The sequence below is a fragment of the Melospiza georgiana genome, chromosome 2 (genome assembly GCF_028018845.1).
Source record: "Melospiza georgiana isolate bMelGeo1 chromosome 2, bMelGeo1.pri, whole genome shotgun sequence".
Lineage (NCBI taxonomy): Eukaryota > Metazoa > Chordata > Aves > Passeriformes > Passerellidae > Melospiza > Melospiza georgiana.
This window is the reverse complement of record NC_080431.1, coordinates 28308189-28327815: the sequence shown is the minus strand read 5'-3', so window position 1 is coordinate 28327815 and position 19627 is coordinate 28308189.

Sequence of the window (19627 nt, the reverse complement as noted above, 5' to 3'; positions counted from 1 at the left end):
AATACACTTCAGATAGAGTGTCAAGAATGCAAATAATATTCCAAAGAAATGAAGACTTAACTCTGAATAAAGGTCCATCCTAAGGTTAAAAATGTACTATAGCCCATTTTAGATAAATAATTTTAAAATAAAAGAAAATCTTCATGGTCCAAGGAGAGTTTTTCTCTCTCCTTTTTAAATATTGAGAATCCCAGTTGTTTTTGTAAGCTAAATTTCTAAGGACTACGTAGGAAAAATATATATAACTCTAATATTTGATGCCTGTAATAACACATTGAATGGTGCAATTTCCTTGGTGAACAGAGAAAGCCCTGCTCATGTAAAGCCTCTGCATTTTTAGCTTTGGCACTATGAGAATCCTCTTCTCTGTTTTGGGTGCTAGGCCTCATAGGAACAAAAAAACTGTGTACATCTGTGTTTGCAAACAGATTTTTGCACCTGTTTCCTTGCTTGGCTCACATTGTTACAAAGAGCATTTACCATAGCCTTTAGTGCGCCACAAAGATTCTCTCTTGGTGGTATTTCTCCAAAACTGTGCAATAGAACAGATCATTAGTTATTTCAACTGCAACTGAAGTACTTCAGAAACTGTTGGCTGTTTATCTACTTAGAAATTGCAGGTGACCACCAGGAGTTATGGATGTTGAAGATCAAGGAGGAAAAATGAGACAGCATTAAAGAAAAATTTTTAAAATGCATGAAAGTCTAGCCATTCATTCAATATGCCATTGATAAAGCTTGCCTGGGACGGCAGAGCTTCTGTGCAGAAACTGATTCCATGCCAGATTTAACGTGGAACATACATCAAGCAATGACAGATATGTTAACATAGTGGTTTATCACTTTTGCCTCTACCTTCTTCAGAGTTAATTTGCTTACAACAAATACATGGATAAACAGATATTCAGTAACTGTGAGTTATTTCACTCTTAAGGGGTCATTAAATGAGCCTTTCTAAATTCTAAAAATAAATTGTTTATGTATCCACCCTTTGGAAAATACAGATAATGATAACTGGAAATTTCCCATTCTGCAAGACAGAAAAATTATAACTCAATCTCAAAGAAAATAGATGGTTCTTCAAAATGTTCATTTCTCATTTATAAATATTTCTCATGCTCAGAGGTAAGTCATATGTTGCAGTAATGCCTTTTTTCCCATTTGCACATGCAAACTTTTATCTGATTTTTTTTCCTAAAATATTGATGCAAACCAAAAATAATACAACAATAAATGTTCAGCAGATGTAATGTATAAAGGAAAAGTAGATTGTTGTTCACATATCTCTCAAATCACTTTTTCACCTGTCTGTGAAACATTTCAATAGAGCCTCTAATATGTATATAAACTATTATGTGACAAAATAATTCTCAAATCCAATCCATTGTGGGAAGAAGCTAATAAGTAGTAGCATGGAAGTTGTCTCATGTGTTGATGCATCAGTGCAGTGACCTAACCTGGAGGATTTGAACCAACTCCTGGAGTAGAGCCTTAGGAAAGCACAGTAGTTAGCCTTGATGAGCTACTCCCTGAGTTTCATCTCTCATTTAAATGTACTTTTAAAAATTAATGATAACCAATTTTTATGGTACATGATGTGAAGTAGAGAGCATCAAGATGATGCTATAAAATAGTGTTTTCTGCTTATTTTCTTTAATGCTTATAAGTGAACTAGCTCAAAGACACTGATATATATGTGGGAAGTTGTGCCTACTTAAGCCTTAAATTGTGTTTGGGATCTGACTGCAAAGCTATTGTAAAAAGAAATCACTGAGAAAAAAAAATCCCTGCAACAAAATTTACATATCAACGTTTTAAACCTTGTCACAAAAACAGATGAAGAAATTTTTTCATAACCTGCTTCCCTAATAACTACACTTTACCTCACAAAGTCTGAGTTGCTCATAAATGAGTGAATAGACAAGGTCTGCTTCAGTGGCTGACTTATCATGTCCTTTGGTTCATGTTTCACATGTTTGCTTAATATAAGGGAGTTTCCTTTAGTATAAGGGAGCAAGCCACTAAGAAAACTAGCCAAGGGGGAAAATCAAACAAAAACACACAAAAACTGTTGAAGGAAAATTATTTATTTACATCTTTGTACTCTAATGGACTTTTGGAAAAAAAAAAAAAAAAGGAAAAAAAAAAGGCATTTGTTTCAGAGAAACAGTTTCAACAACTGAAGAAATTGTTCTTGAATTTTACCCCACCCTACATGGCAGCAAACTCAGGATGATTTCTCTTTAGGAAAGTACACCATAGGCAGCTACCAATGTCTGTACTTGCCATTGGTAATTTACATTAGGCTTTCAGCTTTCCTAAACAGAGAGGACAGCAATGTAATGAAAATAAATCTTGATTTTTTTTTAACAAAACATTATGTATGAATGTAGTATGATAAATTATGCCAGGAACAAGGAACCCTCTGTTACTCTTGATGAGAACAGTAAATGTATGCTAAAATAAGGGAAAATAACAAAAGCATCATCAGTGTAATTCCATTTTTACACTAGAATATGCAAATTTCATACTAGAAAATGCTTAATAGTTTTTAAAGGAATTGTTTGTTATATAAGCATAAGCAATAAATAAATTTAATCAGAAAACAGTAATACAACTGTGGGAGAAGCAGCTGAACAAAATTTATAGTTCAGGGGCTGCAATACTTAAAACTTGAGATATTAGAAAGAGATAATGGAAATTTTAAAAATGTGGCAAAATATGCTCAATGAATGAAGAAAGAACAAGATACATTTGACAGAATGTACATGATACCTACTAGCTGGAAGCATCATCACTGGAGCTAAATTCTTACTTGATCAGCAAACTTACCAACTCACATATATAAAATCAAAATCATCTGGATTTTAATTTCAATATCAGTATGGCTGCTGCTCAGACAATTTGAGGACGCCTGTCTGTTAGACTGAATCTAATTCCACATTGGGTTAGTACAGAAGGTTTCTGTAACCAGCTCCATGGAGAAATAAACAAAGGAGAGAACATCCCTCAACAAATTAAATATATCATCATTATTATGTAAGAAAAAGAATCTAAAGCTGTTATTCAGCAATATAAGACTTCCTTTTGTCAGAGAATGACTGGCAAAAAGCAGTCTCCACAGAAGACTCTACAGATTCACAGAAAGGGAACTACCAGGGGAGTACTTTGCATGCTTGAACCAAATCATATGCAAAGAAAGACATTTTCACAGCTGGCCATATATAATCATCATATTACCTTTCATCTCTTAGTTGAAGTGCACATCTCTTTATCTCACCTTCAATAGGCACAGAAAAAGGAACAAATTTTTTAAATTAGATAATGATTAGGAACATTCTGTTAGGCTTAGAAAAACTGATTTTATCCTACCCAACTCATCCCATTCCTCAGCTTCTGAAAATTTCCTATGTGCGACAAACTGATTTGGAAACTGTTTTTAAAGTTCTCAAAAATAAAATTGGAAAAAAAGAGTCTCAATGATTAAATATTATTAAATATTGTTGTTAAATAAAGAAAAACCCATTAAACATAACTTCAAAAGGCTGAAAAAAATACCTCTGCTTTTTCACTCACTGTTATCATTCCATGGCAGTAGTGAAAGGTGCATCTTTTGCCATCTCACTTAGAAATATATTGTTTTCCTCCCAGAACTCGTACAGAAACAGATCTGTGTTAAACTCTACTGAGAAGGGCAGCCTTAACAAAGCCTCAGGCCTGCATACCTCTGTATGCATTCTTCTGGCTTGTAGTTTGAAAATGGAAATGTGCCATCAGTTCTCAGCAGCATTTGTTGAGTTCAGACTATTTGGTGACCATCTGATTCATGGCTACACTTTTTGGTTTTTTCTTATCTTTCTCCACCATGCTTTCTGATGTGCTTTTCTCTCCACAATGAATACCTATGAAAATCACCATATATTCAATATAATATATATGAAGCAGTTAAGCAGGTACCAACATAAGAACAAGTTTCATTGGAAAATGCTAAAATCCACATAAGTCTTGCTCTGACATTGTTCCTGGTTCCCGCCACTCACCTTCAGCAAATTATAAACAAACAGGTAGAGAATGATTAATGCCAGAAACCCATTGAAAGCTTCCAAAAAATGTGGGGTAGAGGAAGTCATTTTACAACATGACTGCAACCATACTGGCCTGTTTCTGACTTTTGAATTTCTTTTTGAAGGAATGCTTCTGAATTTTGAATTTCAGGCCCTAATGGCTTGTTTCTGAAAAAGAGAGTTTCTTGAATGCTTTGGAACTTCAAAATAAGCTGTTGTGAAAATTTCATGTGGGATCCCAGTTCATAAAAACGACATTAAAAAAAAAAAAAAAAAAGCCACCAAAACGCTCCCCCAACAGTGTTATACCTACCCAATTGGTCAAATTTCCTTACTGAACTTGTCAGTAAATATCAAGTTATCCAATTTCTCTGGAAAAGACACAAATGCTGCATGAGTTGAGATCAAATGTATAAACCTAAGGTAAACCTTCCACAATTTTTTCCTCCCTACAGACAATAGCTGGGTATATGCAGCTCTAGGCAAGGATTTTTCTCATGTTGAGAAAAGCCTCTAATGCAGGTCATCTGAACCCCCTCCATTAGGTATATATTTTTGTATACTGATACAAACACAACATATATGATTAACCCATATTTAGATCTTTGCCTTCTTCAGTTATGAAGACATAAATCTGACTCCATGTTATATTTTCAGATGTCCTGACATAGTCTGGAAAGAAAGTTGGAAACTGTTACTTATCACTGCAATTGACAGTATAAGTAAAGTGAAAATAATCTGTTCATATCCATTTAAAACGAATTTAATGTTTTATTTTTATATGTGTTTTTATATTGCATTATTACAAAAAGAAGAAAAAAAGAAAAAGAAAAGATGGAAGAAAGAAAGGATGAAGAATTCCCAGTTTTTTTCCACCTCTGTGTATGTGTCTGATAGAGCAGAGTAGATACCAGCTTTCAAAACTGAAAAACACTCTAAATATGGTGCATTATAATAGCTCTCAAAAATCACTATCCAATCTGATACCTCCTCATTGTAAGAATTCTACCGAAATCCAAATAGAAATTTAAAAATTTAAAAGTAAATTAGTTGTACTTTGAAAGTTATTTGCAAATATGATATTTATTTCATTACCACATAAATATTATTTTTATTCACCTTGATTCTAAATATTAGGGCAGAAGTATAATAAAGCAAAAAAATGTTATATGAGTGTAGTTATAGATCTAAATTACACTGTAACACAGTGAGCCAAGAAAGTCTATATCATTTTGCATGTAATATTTCTTGAATTCTACATATGCACTTCATTGATCTAAGCATTAATTAAAAACATAAAATTACAATATGTTTAAAATTTGAATGCTAATGCACAATGCAAGGAAGTCTCAGGACTCTCTTGGTCTTGTTTTTTTTAATGGCTGAAGTGCTAAACTATTTGGTTTACCCTTCTCTTAGAGAATTCAGTATACTTTCAGTGTATCATTAATAGGTACAGGAAAGAGACTATCCAGTAGAGAGAGGCAAGTTTTCATCTTGTCTTTACTTAATATTAGGTAACTTAAGATAGTAAAACAATACCTAAATTCAGACTACTTTGCTTTGTAGTAACAGCTTGAATGGAAGGAGACCAAATGACCAATCTTGCAGTTTTCATTTTCCTGGTTATTGCATGTGGCCCGTGTAGATTATGATTGACAAGAGGTTCAATGTTGCTTTCAAAATGTTTTCCCAAGGTGTTGGTGATGAGTCACACAGAGAGCTGCTGCATGTCTACACTATCTCTCATCTCGTATAAGCTGCTAAAGACTTTTGCAGAGCAGACTGAAAGAAAGGCCCTTGTCTCCATAATGCTTCTTTGAAGTGAACAGCTACTGCTCATGTATTTCTGTAGCTGGGAGGAGTGATCTGAAGGAGTGCAGATCTCCTCAGCATCCAGACTTCCCCAGCAAGGGCGGCTTGTGCTTCTCACTGTCAGATGAGATCAAAAGGGAACAGACACACAATAGTTACATCATTAGTAATTATACTTTTGTACTTTTTTTTTTTTCCAGAGGCTTCTTGAAATAAAGCAGAAACATTCCCCTTTGCCATACATTTGAGCAAATAAAAGTGGATAAAAGGATATTTAGGAGTCATGGAGCTTTTGCTGGGAAATGATCAAGTTCCTACTTTCCATGCTGTGGATGGGCATAACACTAGAGAGAGGAGTGGTGCTTCCCCAGAATAGAAGGAATGCTCTCGAAAGGGATGCTTGGCTCTCCCATCCTTCTTCCAAATATAGAAAATTTTTTATGAGACAGGACAGTTAGATTAACACTAGACCTGTCAGTCAGCCCATGAAGGAGCTGATGCCTGATGTCTTTGGAGCAGAAAGTTGAGCTGTCCCTTTGTATCAGATAAATCCTTGGAAATTTTTTGCTGAGCTGAGCTCTCTATCAGCTGATCAACCAATTTAGCAAAGAATCCCTACTCTTTTAAGGGAAGGGTGCAAGGGTGTCAGCTGTGCAACAGCTTGGGTGGTCTGAGGACAGTAACTGCTCTGTGAGAGGTGGGCAGGGCAAGCAGGAGCACAGCAGCAAGGTAAATTAATGGGGTTTGGGAAGCACTGGAGTGTGAAGATGTAGCAAACAGAGAAATAAAAGCTATTCATCCTGTATCAAAGGGATGGGGATCATGAAGGAGATTTTCCTCTAATTTTGCCACTCAAAATAGAGCTCTTCTCTCTAATGGCCATTTAGTGATACCACTAGACCTAACAGCATGAATCTCACATGGTTTACTGTACAACTTAAGGGGAAAAAAATATGCTTTAGGCTCCTCTACTTCCATCTGGAACATAAGACACCTTGGTCCCTCCCTGCTTAAATCCCAAGATTCATGCTCTTCAAGATCACAGAGTGAAGCTGGACTTCCCTGAAGATCCCTTGAATGGCAATTAGGAGAAGTGTATTAATAATGTTTGCATTGCAGTTTTTAAGAGTCTGAAAGAGTTATTAATGGCTGTCTCCACTCACACATTGCATGCAGCAGTTCAAGCTTGCTGCACTTCATCACACACTTTGTTATCTTATTAGCCCTCTTTTTCATGCCGCGAATAGAGCACTGGAAGTATATTCATAGCTAGGGAAACTTTCCTTCCTTTCTTTTTACTTTCTAAGTCACATCTTATATTGGGTCTGTGGTTACTCTTGGTGCTGCTTAGATAAGAAGCAAAAAAACGTGACTGCAAGGGAACTCTTTCCTTTAATTATTTTGCCAGTGGCACAATTCCTGACTGAAAAATACAGAGAACTGCTCATACTATGAGAAACATTGGATTTCCTTCCTTTGAATCTCCAGGGACTTAATAACACTTGTCATTCACTTCTTTCTCCCTTTTCACACAGAACTCTCCCCAACCAAGGGCTCCATTTATATCCTTCATGAATTCTTCAGTGGAGGAATCCCACACAGGGCCACTGTAAGGGTGAGGTGGAACACTGACAAATAATTGTACAAGTACTGGAGCCCTCTGCTCCAAGAGGCTGCAGGTTGTTTCAGCACTAAGATGAAGTTGCCAGGGTGTATGAGGGGAGAGAGGGGGATTCATGGAACAGAAGGGGAAAATACAGCAAGCCTGCAATCAAAGTGTCCAAAATGTCTCATTGTAGTTCTGGTATGGATATCAGATTTCCATTTTTTTTCTAACTGCTATTTCCCAGGCACTAAAAAGTGAAGCTTATACACATTATTATGAAATATTTAAATATATACCTATGAAATATATATATATACACACATACAGTTACATAACTATGAATATGTATGGCTACTGGTTCTCCTAAATTATTCTTATCACTTTCCTTTTTTTCCCCTTTAACTATTCCCTCAAATGAAGTGTAGGCAGAAGACTTAGGGAGGAGAATTATTTTAAATCAATGAACAAGTAGAGTGGCACTTTGTGCTTTCCTATGTCTGCTATAATGAGTTATTCCCAATCTTCTAGGAGCTTAGAAGTTACTGAAGACATATAAGCAGCAGCTGGTGTGTGGTTTTATTTTGTTTGGAGCAGAAAAGTCTAGAATTGGGCTGATAAGGAAATGGATTTTCTTTCCCAGGAAAATTCTAAACTTGGCAAGGGTGGGAGTGTGTTTGTTTGCTTTCTCTTTAATGTTTGGATGAACTCAAGACCTATCAATTTGACTTCTTTTTTTGGTTTATTTATCATATATGAAAATAATTAAAAGAAAATACTCTAATCCCCAAAGCCCCTGGTGTTTATGTTACTTAGAGTCAAATCTTAACTCCATAAATTAGAAAACATAATGGACCTGGACCATCTATTTCAAAGGGGAGGGTGGGGGTATGGGGTGGAGAAAGCCTTTAATTTTGCTCTACTTAAAGAGGAAATGAGTCTTACTTCCAAGATCTGACTTGACAGAAAGTGCTACCAGCTTGTCAAAAGATTTGTTAACAACAGTTTTTGATTGTTTGTTTCTATTAAAGCTGCTATGTTTCCATAAAATTTCTGTTTCTAACAGACTATCAACTCTGAAATTAGAGAGAGAAAAGAAGGAAACTTCCAATCAGAGAGAGCCTATGAGAAAACAAATAAAACAAAATCTGAATGAGCATCTCAATATTTTTATGTTAACTCAACTAACTCACTGTCTTAGCCTTTAGAGACATACTTACTAGTAAGTAAAAGACTGTCACTAGTTAAAAAAAAGTAAACAAAAAACTATTAAGGAAAACACAACTGGATTCTCCTAGGGTACCTTCCCCTCTAAACTAAATATTCTTTTATCTATGCCTTGCATTAATTTTCATAGCAAATGAGAACACTTTCCAGAAAATATATATTAAAACAAGCAACATTGTCAAAAATCCCCCAAATATTTACATTCAGGGTACCGCTTCATATAATCAAAAACAAAAATAAAACTTATGCTAACGCTGACATTTTATGTTTCAGTTTCTAACCACATTTCCTTTTCTTGCTTAAGCTTTAGAGCTCCTTTTCTTTGTTATACATAAACATATAAGAATGGAATGAAAAGTAATATGATGAAGAAATAGCCTCTATGGGCATGAGCAGAGCTTAAGAAAATTTCAGATTTGATTGCTAGATGTTAAGTTTCTACATTCAAGATCAACGTTTTGAAGTATTAAGCACCTGCAATTCTCCACTGGCCTCATTTTTTGAGTTTAAATCATTTTTATTGACATGGTTAAATATGGGTTTAGGAGCAAAATTTTTAAGTACTACTGTTTTGCTTGTTTCTGCCTTCCTCACTTCTTATTTTTCTTCCTTTCTTCTTTTCCTGAACACACACAAACACACAAAGAAGTGCATTCAAATTTATAACCAAGGTTTTAAAATCTAAGTAACAGTTCCAGTATGACCCAGCACTTTGTCCAATACTGTGAATTTCATCTAGGATAGGTAGACCTAGATATCAGTAGGATAAAATTCCAATTGGCAAAGGATAGAGTAACTATTACACTAGATGGACAACAGAATAAAGTTAAATTAACACTGATATTAATGCCTAGGAGTGGTTTTTTTCCTATCTATCCTACCTAATAAATGATGAAGATTTTAAAGATGACAGGCCGTTCACTTTCTAAATGATGTAGAGGAAGTCACAGATGATAATGAGAAAGAGAGAATTTCTCAATAAAAGTAATGCGGTCTTTTGACTGCAATTTGCAATACAGAGGTTGTGGGATGCCGTTTTTTGCCTGCTGTCTGCACAACAGCAACATCCCAGAATAAAAACCAGAGCGAGAGTCTAGTTTCTTTTCAGTACTGACTGTTTAAAGTATATTACTGATAGATAGTAGATAAGAATCACTATAAAGATAAGAAAAGGAAAAGAGTGAGGTTTGGTTTACAGATTAAAGTCACAAAAAAAAATTGTGCCTTGGACATAATATGTAACCAAAGCTTGCTTTATTCGCCTTCCCTTCCCTGAAAGGAAGCCATTCAGGAAAGTTCAAGCATTTTCTTCTGAACACTTACCTAATTTAATTCAGTAGAAAAACTCCAATTAACCTCAGGGCAACATGATCTGACCTCTTGTCTGGCCACTATGCTGAGCTTGTTTGTTTATTAATCTGGCAGATTTAAGATATTTCTGGATCTATTATATTAAGATAATTGTAATACTCACTTATATTAGAGAAAGGCAATTATACCTTATTTGATGGATGTCACCATCCTTTCAGGCTTTAGTTTGGAAGATTAAGCTGCTTCCTGTACAGCTATTTGCATGGCTACCTGAGCATGGTACTTCTATTGTGTGCATATCACACTTCTTAAGCTATTCATCACTTTTTCTGAGTACAGAATTATTTAAAATGCACCTATCAGTATCAATAAATGAAAGGAAGCAGATGTTTGATATGTCTCTCATGGCACTGACAGGCACCACACAGCGCTCAGACCCCTGCTGTGTTCTCCAGGAGCTCAGCTTTTGGGTGTCCATAAACACAGTTTGATGGAAGGCCATACAAAAGAGTGGCATGGCCTTTGCCCTTTTTACGATGTGCTGGTTTAGAAGGCTTTGTCTGAGGTAAACCATTGTACGACAGCCTCTTGAGTTAACTGGCACAAGCCTAATTCCCCTGACATCAATACAGATTTCAGATAAATCTTTTCCAATTAGGTTGAATGAAATAGAATATTATTAAGGAGAGGGGCTTGGATTTTTGGGGTTTTTTTTTCATGTTTTGTTTTTTTGTTTTTGTTTGAGTTTGGGGCTTTTTTTTTTACATGCAATCAAAACAAGGTATCTGAAACAGATTGTGCCATTACTTAGACACTGCTAGAAATTGATTTGGGAATTCTCTCTATAGACAGCTGTACTTAGGAAGATTTGCTTTAAAATAATAATTCCTAAGAATATATTTTTTTTAATGTATGTTCTGAGAAAAAGATATTTCCTAAATACTGCCTACATAACACTTTCTGAATTATAGTATTATAGTAGCACTCTCCTTTTTTCTCTTTCTCATCCCTACTTACAAAATAAATGCATCCATGCTGTGTTGGGCCAAGGATCATCTAATTCAGTATTCTTTCTCTGGCAATAGCTGTGAGCAAATACCTAAGGTGAAATACAAACAAAACAAGCACACATGATACTTCCAGAATTCTCTCAGCCTCCAAACATTTTCAGTTCATTGGATTTTCTGAACTGCCTCTGGTTGCCACATAATTAGTAACTTTAAATGACATTATCTTCCTCAGACTTTTCCGTCTCAAGTCTATATAAGCTTGAGAGGAAAAAGCTTTTAATTTCAAGGACATGCTCTGACAAAAAATTTCACAAGGCTTCTGGGGTTTTTCCTGTTTTTTGAGTTCTTCTAACTTCATCAAAAGTTAATTCTTCTTTTTCGAAAGAGTGACATAAATAATCTACCTTCTCCTTAACACTCACCATTTTGTAGACTTATTTTATATCTCCCCCAAATCAGTTATTTTCTGGGCTTGATAGCTACTGGTTTGTTTACTCATTCTCATACAAAAGCTAATCTATATGCTAGCTAACTCTTCCTTGTCTTTTAAAATTTCCCTCCACCTATTTTCTGCAAGTCTTCCTGTTCAACTCACCTCCTCCTACAATGACTCACATCTCCATAATACCTGTTATTACACTTTCACCCCATATTTTTTCAGCTACCCTTCTAAATATAGCATGCAATTCCCTGCTCTAGTTTTTGTTCACCTCTTTCTTTTCACAAAGACTCCCACTTTTCAGATTTTCTGCCATTACACTGCTGCCACACCCCTTCATCACATACTCATCTCACACTCCTACAAGCTGCCAGTACATTGCTTCCTACCTACTTCTTCTAGCATTTCTCCAACGTCTGGGGAAGGAGGGGTAGGAAATTGAAAGCTCTGTTCAGCTCAGAAAGTTCTTGACTGGAGCTGTAGGATCTGCAACTGCTGATATTTCCCTCTGCCATAAACTTGAAAAGGGTACAGCAAGGGTATGAGTATAGATAGTGGGATTAATTTCAGCAGACCTTGGGCTTCTATCCAGATATCTACCATGCAGGAGTAGTTATCTGGACTTAGTGTTTATAATCACTGCAGAGAAAATGTAGATAGTCTACTTAAAATCTGTCTTGTAGACAGTTGTCTGTAAGATTTTCTCCACAGCACATTAAAGGAAGGACACCCTAATTTCCCCTAGTTTCTCTATCACATCAGCAAAATGTAAAGGTGCTGCAATGGAGAAAATTAAAACCTTTTCTTACCTTGCTCAAGTAGGTTTCTGCACATAGGAAATAGCTTGTGGTTCAGTGTCTGTGTCTCCTTGCTTGTCAGCCCTGACTGTACATCTGCCATAAAAGTCCAGTCTATGACACGTGATACCAGGATTTCTACCATAGCAGTTATCAGTTACTGTTATTACAAACAGCAGAACCAACAAAGGAAAGCTGTGAGGTTTTCCAGTTGAGAAACTAGGGAACATGGGCAGAAACTATCACAATTGTTCATCACAAGAGCAAACTTCTCTTCATCTTCCAGTGACCTCTTTTCTCTCTTTTTCCATGATATCTCATCATTAATTAATCACCAGTAGAATTCTCAGTTATTTATTTCCCAGATGGCACACAAGGAAATATTAAGGAATTTCCAAAGAATTATCCTGGAATTTACTGAAATTATATTGTTGGGGGTTTTTTTATTTCGATTTTTTTTTTGTTTGTTTGTTTTTTTCTTATTATACTACTAGCAGAGTGGTTTTGGAATTTAAGACTTCAGAATCCTTTAAATCGGTAGTGAAAGTAGGTAGAATAAGATAGATAATACTCTAGGGGGCCTGAAATGTCATTTTCTCTCCTATAGCATTAACAAAATTAGTAGGTAATTGTGATATTTCTTTCTACTAAAGCAAATGAAGCAATGGTTCAAGTAGAACAGAGGAAGTGATTATTCAGTTCAAATGCTGCTGCTTTATATTTCTGTACTAAAAATTCATTATCCATTCTTGCTAAAATGTTATTGCTTCATTAGCAGAAAAATCTGGAAGTGTACAAGTAATGTTTGCTTTTGAAATATGCATGTTCAAAACCAATTGCAATTAACTGGAACATGCAATATGTCCAGTTACATGATTATTGCTGAATATCTAGCTAATATTATGTACACTGTTACAAATAATTTATGAGACTTATTAATTTAATTAATTTAAGTTCATCTTTTTGAGGAATTTGTGTAGTAATGGTATTAATGGTGTTAGGGCAGCTATGGAGATCTTACAGATGAAATTTTCTGTATTCCCAACATTTTCTTGTGTTTTTGAACAGTACTAGTTGATCCATTAAAAAATATTCCTTTCTCTCCTGAAACCTTTTCTTTATGACTGTCCATAATATGCTGATTTCACAAAAAGATTTTAGCCCACCCTAGCTAAATTCACAGTAACATAATATCAAAGGACTATATGATCTACCTGAGAGAAATGCATATGGCTGAGCTATAGTGCCAGAATTTTTCCCTTCAGTTACAGATGTTTAAAATTCTGTAGTAGTAATTTTCTAGAACTAGAGGGTGATCATGACAGAATTATTGAACATTGAACATATTCTACCTCTCAAAATAAAAACCAAACACCCCAAAAAAACAAACCCCAACTTCTTAAAAAGCACTGTCTAGGTTGGGGAAAAGTCCACAGTCACAAATGGCTTCTACTCAGTACTCACTGGCAGCCCTACTGAGATGCTAGAAAGAAAGCTGTATCTTTTTTCCTGTGCTCACATCAAGATACAAATGAGATACTACTGTGTGTGGGAATGAAAGTGGAGAGAAAGAAAACAAAAAATGTCAGTGAAGAGATAAGGTGGAAAACCCCGCTGCGAAGCATGCCATGACAAACAAATGGAGGCAGACTGTGAAGGAAAAGTAACAGAACAGAATGCACCCTGAATTGTTTGGTGGAACTGCATTTCAGAAAGTCACAAAGCTATAACTGCTTTCTCACCTAACAAAAGCTATTTCTGAAAGACTAAGTGACTTATTTTCTCTGACCTCTCTTCTCTGTGCAAAAGACTACCATCAGGCAATAGCTATTGAACTGAAGCTGGCAGGTAACAAAAAATTCAGCCCACAACCAATTGAAATGAATGCATAAATCCAAGGTTATCACACCTCATTACTACTGTAACTTATATATTCATCTCTATATTTTTCTCCTTGCATTTTACTGTTGTACTAAGTGAATTTTATGCTCCTCATTCAAGAACTGGATTTTTAAAAATCTAAATGAAATCACCTAGAATATTTTGGCTATCTCCATGGTTGTTTCTAAATGTGTGACCCTGAATCCATCAATGATACATTGTCTATAATGCAGAAGTCTTAAGGACTTTTAGTACAGAAATTCCACAGATCCCCACTAAATATTCATGAATTTAAGCAAATTGTCTTAGTACCTGTCATAGTCACTGGAGAGAAGCAGAAGTCTCTAATGTACTGACCATTTGACCTGTTTAGAGGTGTATCCAAGGATGAGATTATTTGTGCTGTAGAAGGACTTATTACACTGCATTTAATTAAAGGAAGCCTAACCGATTAGCCTTGCATGTAGCAAAAATAATGTGGTATAAACCCTACATTTTATGCTTTGTCATACAAGAAAAATACAAATTCACTGCAGCCTCATTTGACAAAGAGCAGGCAACAGCATTAAGAGGCAGCCAGGAATATCCCTTCTGCTGAAGCTGCTTTGAAGGCAATGCCACACCTCCCAGCCACAGATAATCAGGTCTGCATAAGCACATGCTGGAGAGAGACACACTCAGGAGACCCACTTGCCCCCAGCCATCTAGAAACTATCTTAGCCATCAGTCCAACCTAAACTCTTTGGGTGGCACATAAACTTAGAACAAAATTGATGAAACTTCTTTCCATTTAAGTCAATTAGTATATTTCTCTTAAATTCACTCTTGTGACAGATTTGCATTCCATTCTCTTTTTTTTTTCTTGCACTTCTTTCATACCTTTCACTGATTGATGTTTCACTACTTTCATTATACCGATGTTCAGAAGTTGGCAACAATAAGAATAAACTCTCACTATCACAATGAGAAATATATGTCAGCAAAGTTAGCAGCTAATTGCTGTTTGAAATCTCAGACATCTGTTTTCTTACAATTGTTTTACAATACCATATGGGAACAAAAACCACAGGAAGGAAATTACTTATCCAAAATGGCAGGTAAAGTTGCAGAATAGGGAGGTATGCAAAAATACTTGTATTTTAAATGGAGGTATGTCACTGTCATGAAATCAGATGGAAAAAAACTTCTTAGGATCAAATCCTGGGGTTGGCTGTGCATTCATGGCCCCACGAACCTACACAGGTTGCACTACGGGAGCATCATCTGTTTTGCATGCACAAAAAAAATAACCAAACCAAACAATTTGCAACATTCCATAGCTATGAAACAGTGCTGAGACAAAAGAGGTTGAAAAGATAATATTTCACAGATGTGCAAATACCAGCAATAAATTGCTGAGAAATCTATTGTTAGATTGAACATGGATTAAGAATAGCAACCATTCTCTTAACAGCATCTGAATCATTTGATGCTGAATAGATTCAAACAGCTTTCAATTTAAATGAAGCCTTTACAAGGTATGTCAAAGCTTCTTACTGTCCTTAGTAATTTTCCTGAATAAATAACTATAAGTGTAATCTACCAGTATCTATTATAGCTTTATTTATATCATTGAATCATAGAGAAATATATAGGCAGCAGAAATTCAGAATGGAGGATCTCTTAAACATATCTAGTGGAACCACTTTTCAAGAAAAAGGAGGAATATATACTTCTAAATATACATTTAAGCAAGGCAATTAGTTTGACAATTTCCACTTTTTATTAAATGAAGCATTCCTAGAAGTGCAGTTCTGATTTTAAGTATCCTTTCAGCTTTATCCTGTGCAATAGACATATGTTAAAGCATATGTAAGTGCATACGTGTCTTTAAAACTTTTCTCTGCAAAATTCACAAGCACTGTTTTCAGGCATGTACAATGATTATCTAAATTTTTCTACTCTTATTGTAAAACCAAGGCAGACCCAATAAGAATTGTCCCTGTGGGGCTTCAAATCACAAAATCTGTTTAGAATAATGATTTCATAATATCATATGTCAATATATATTCACCCCTTTTGAGAACTTGGTATATGGGCTAAATAAGGAAGAATACTCATGGGGGAAGGGGAGGGGAAACCAAAGTGGTTGGTTTATAGAAGTGGTTTGCTTTGGGAGCTAGAGACAGTTCTCTCATATACCTGGAGCAACAACAAGTCACTACATACTCATGACTTTGTAAGATGGCGAGCGGGCTGCCAGACATTGCCCTTGATACACAGCAGTAGCAATTAACATTCTCACTGTAAAGAGCTATACTAGAATCTTTCATTAAAAATAATAACAAAAAAAATAGCAGCTGAACAGACTTAACTCACTGTGTCTCAATTGCAAAAGTGAGGATTAAGATGAATTAAATTAAATTGAATTTTGACTGATGTAAATGGCAACAAAATTTTATGCACTAGTAATCACCCAGTCTTGTCTACTTTTGGATTCCCTAATTTGTTTGAAGGTTTACTACATATTGAATGAAGTTGCTTTATGTTGGGCTAAGTGAACCCTGAATGACTCTTCACAGGTTAGAATCTCACCCAGTACATCCAGATGATCCTGCCATATCTGCTAGAACCACAGAAGGGAAAAAACGCCTCTGAAAGCATTAGCTGCATGCAGTCCAGCTGTCAGCCTAATGGAACTGAAGGGCCAGAAGGAGTTTTTTAGCAGCAATATGCCAATAACTAGTTAATAGAAGCACACAATAAATTTCAGCTTTTGTTTAAGAAAAGAGAATAAGAGGGGGAAAAATGAAGAAAAGAAAAGTAAAAAGCATTACTTTTTGGGTAAATAAAAGCAAATACTGAAAATGTCCTGAACTTAGACTGCTTCTACAAAAAAAAGTGTAGCCCTACAGCAGTTACTCTTTACTCCTCTGCTTATTGAAAGGCCCAGTTCTCCGACAGGAAAGGAAAAAGGAGACAATCATTTCTTGCACCGATGGAAAAAAGCATTGGACGCAGAATGATATTACTTTTCTTGTTTATCTCATATCTAATCTGAGACAGCTCTTTCGGCTTCCTCAGCGGAAGAAGACAAATCAACCTCTGAAAAGATCTATATCTTCCCATTTACTGTATAAGGTACCTCTTCAGTTAGCTCAGATTTGACACATAAACATTTCAGGAGAAGATTTGGTTGATCTGTAGGTTGACCTGTTGGTCTTTGCTTTCCACAGTCAGCTGGGTGTCTGGGCTGTCAGCATAAAAATTGGCATCATATGCCAGAGCCTCAGGGAAAAGGGAGTGGTAATGGGAGCAGCTCACAGTGAGAAAGATATATGGGAACTGGTAGAGAGAACTAGAATTATTTTTAAAAAGACACAGCAGGAGTGAAGCAGAAAGAAACTTTTAGAAAAGCAGATTGTTTAGTGTCAGAAATAGATATGGCTGCAATGAGGAGGCAAAGCTGTGCACAAAGTCTTCCCTCAGCACATCAAGTGTTTGCTTAGAAATGGTAATATGCAAAGGGTACATTCCTCAGCTTTCTAGTAAAAAAGCTCCATATGGTAATATTTCATTATTTTGACTACTTCCTGGGTCCCTGGGTTATATTTCAAGTTCAAATATATATTGCTGGAGGGAGCTCACTCTCTGTAAAGCCTCTTTAACCACTGACTAAAGACATCAGAAATTGCCTTCCAACATCACAGGGATACTGTCAGGTCATAAGGAAAGGAATTCCTGTTCAATAATGAAAATGAGTACTATTTCCTTGTGGATTTTCAACAACCCTTTTAAGATACTTCTTGCTTTAACTTGTAAAGCTACTTTCAGGCGAAAAGAACAGTGGATACAAAATATTTTATGTGAATGTTCCAAATAAGGAAGAGAGGACAAACATGGGATAAATTACTTTTCTCAACTCATTAGTGACAGAGGAGCAAGCTTTTAGGCTTTATCCTCCTCTGTCAGGAATAATCCAGCTTTCACTTCAGAGAGAGAATCCTCTCCCCTCCAAGAGGATTTCTAGAAAAGCCAGAATCAGCTAAACCAATCATGATAGGATATGATATACATACAACAGTAGATAGTGAGCTGTAGTTCAGCCTTAGCATAACAGCAACCAGAACCACATAAAATTTAAATCAAATCCAAGGCAGAATTAATTGTGCCCTATCCTATTCCTATTTCCCTTGCAGTTACATTTTTTATGCTACAGAAGTACAAGGGCTCTTGAATTCTCCGAAGAACCTCTCAAGCTTGAGGCAGAAATGCACAAAGGTCTCCCTCCTGCCCTCCCTACTTTCTTGATGTCCTGGTGGAATATCTTGACCAGGGCTATTCTTGAGTCACTATGTGAAGCTAGAATACTGGCACAGGATACTTCAGATTTTCTGATGTCATTGACAGAAGAGAAGGATCATTAACAAAAGATGAGTTCTAGGAAAACTGAAACTGTTTCTAAACAAAACCTTTATAAAAGGAAAGATAATGGACACAATCCCTGGCAGTGCTAATGGCTGTAGTGATAGTGCTGACAGCAATGATTTAGGCAGATGGAGAATTAGTATTTCTGGAAGATAAAAACTACCTTGGCAGGTGGAGATTTGGTAAGATCAGGTATCTTGGATATAATTCTTCTTGTTGATGGCTATGTCCAGTCAATCTGTGACAAACAGATCATTATCAGTGACACTGGCACCTCCAAAAACACAGCAGAAAAATCTTCTTGAGTCAAGGCAGTGAGGAAATGCTAAATAAGCTGCATCCCTTTTAGAATGCCTATTTTTTTCCCATTGCTTCCTGCTATTTTATACCTATTATAACATCAAGACTGTCTTCATCTACAGACAGTTATCATGAGATTTTGAAAGGAAGAAGAGGACAGCAGATTAATAAAATGTAATAAAACAAGAAATCAAGAAGCTTATGCAACGCCAGTCTACAGCGTGAGGTTTCTCACTTATGTTATAAGCACTGGGACTTACTCAACAACACTACAGAATGTGTTCATTTACACCAGTTACAGAGTGGTTAACAAAAAGTCTAACTCAATCCTAATTCCTCTAGAGTGGCTATAGGTTGTTGTATTCTTGTTGTATTCCATATTTCTCAAGTCCCATGCTGTACCAAGCTGTTTTTCTCTGCAGCACAGCTCTCAGTGTATCATCTCAGGGGCTCCTCCTGGGCTCTCAACCCACCCCTTTTATCCCAGCTATCTTTACAAGCCACAGCTGCTGCCCAACTAAGGACTTTGCAGCTGTGACTCATTTAGAATAGCTAGGACCCTCTTATCTAATACATAGGACTCTCACTACATTTCAGTTGTTGTATTCTTATTGCTGTTATAACAATACATATATTCAGGCCTCCACAATAGGTTGCATTTTAAACTATTTTTAGGCCTAAAATACAGATGGAATGTGCATGAAAATGAACCGTTTTATGGATCATCAAAGCATTACCTGGGAGGAAAGACCAGGACTTCTGAGGCTTTCTCT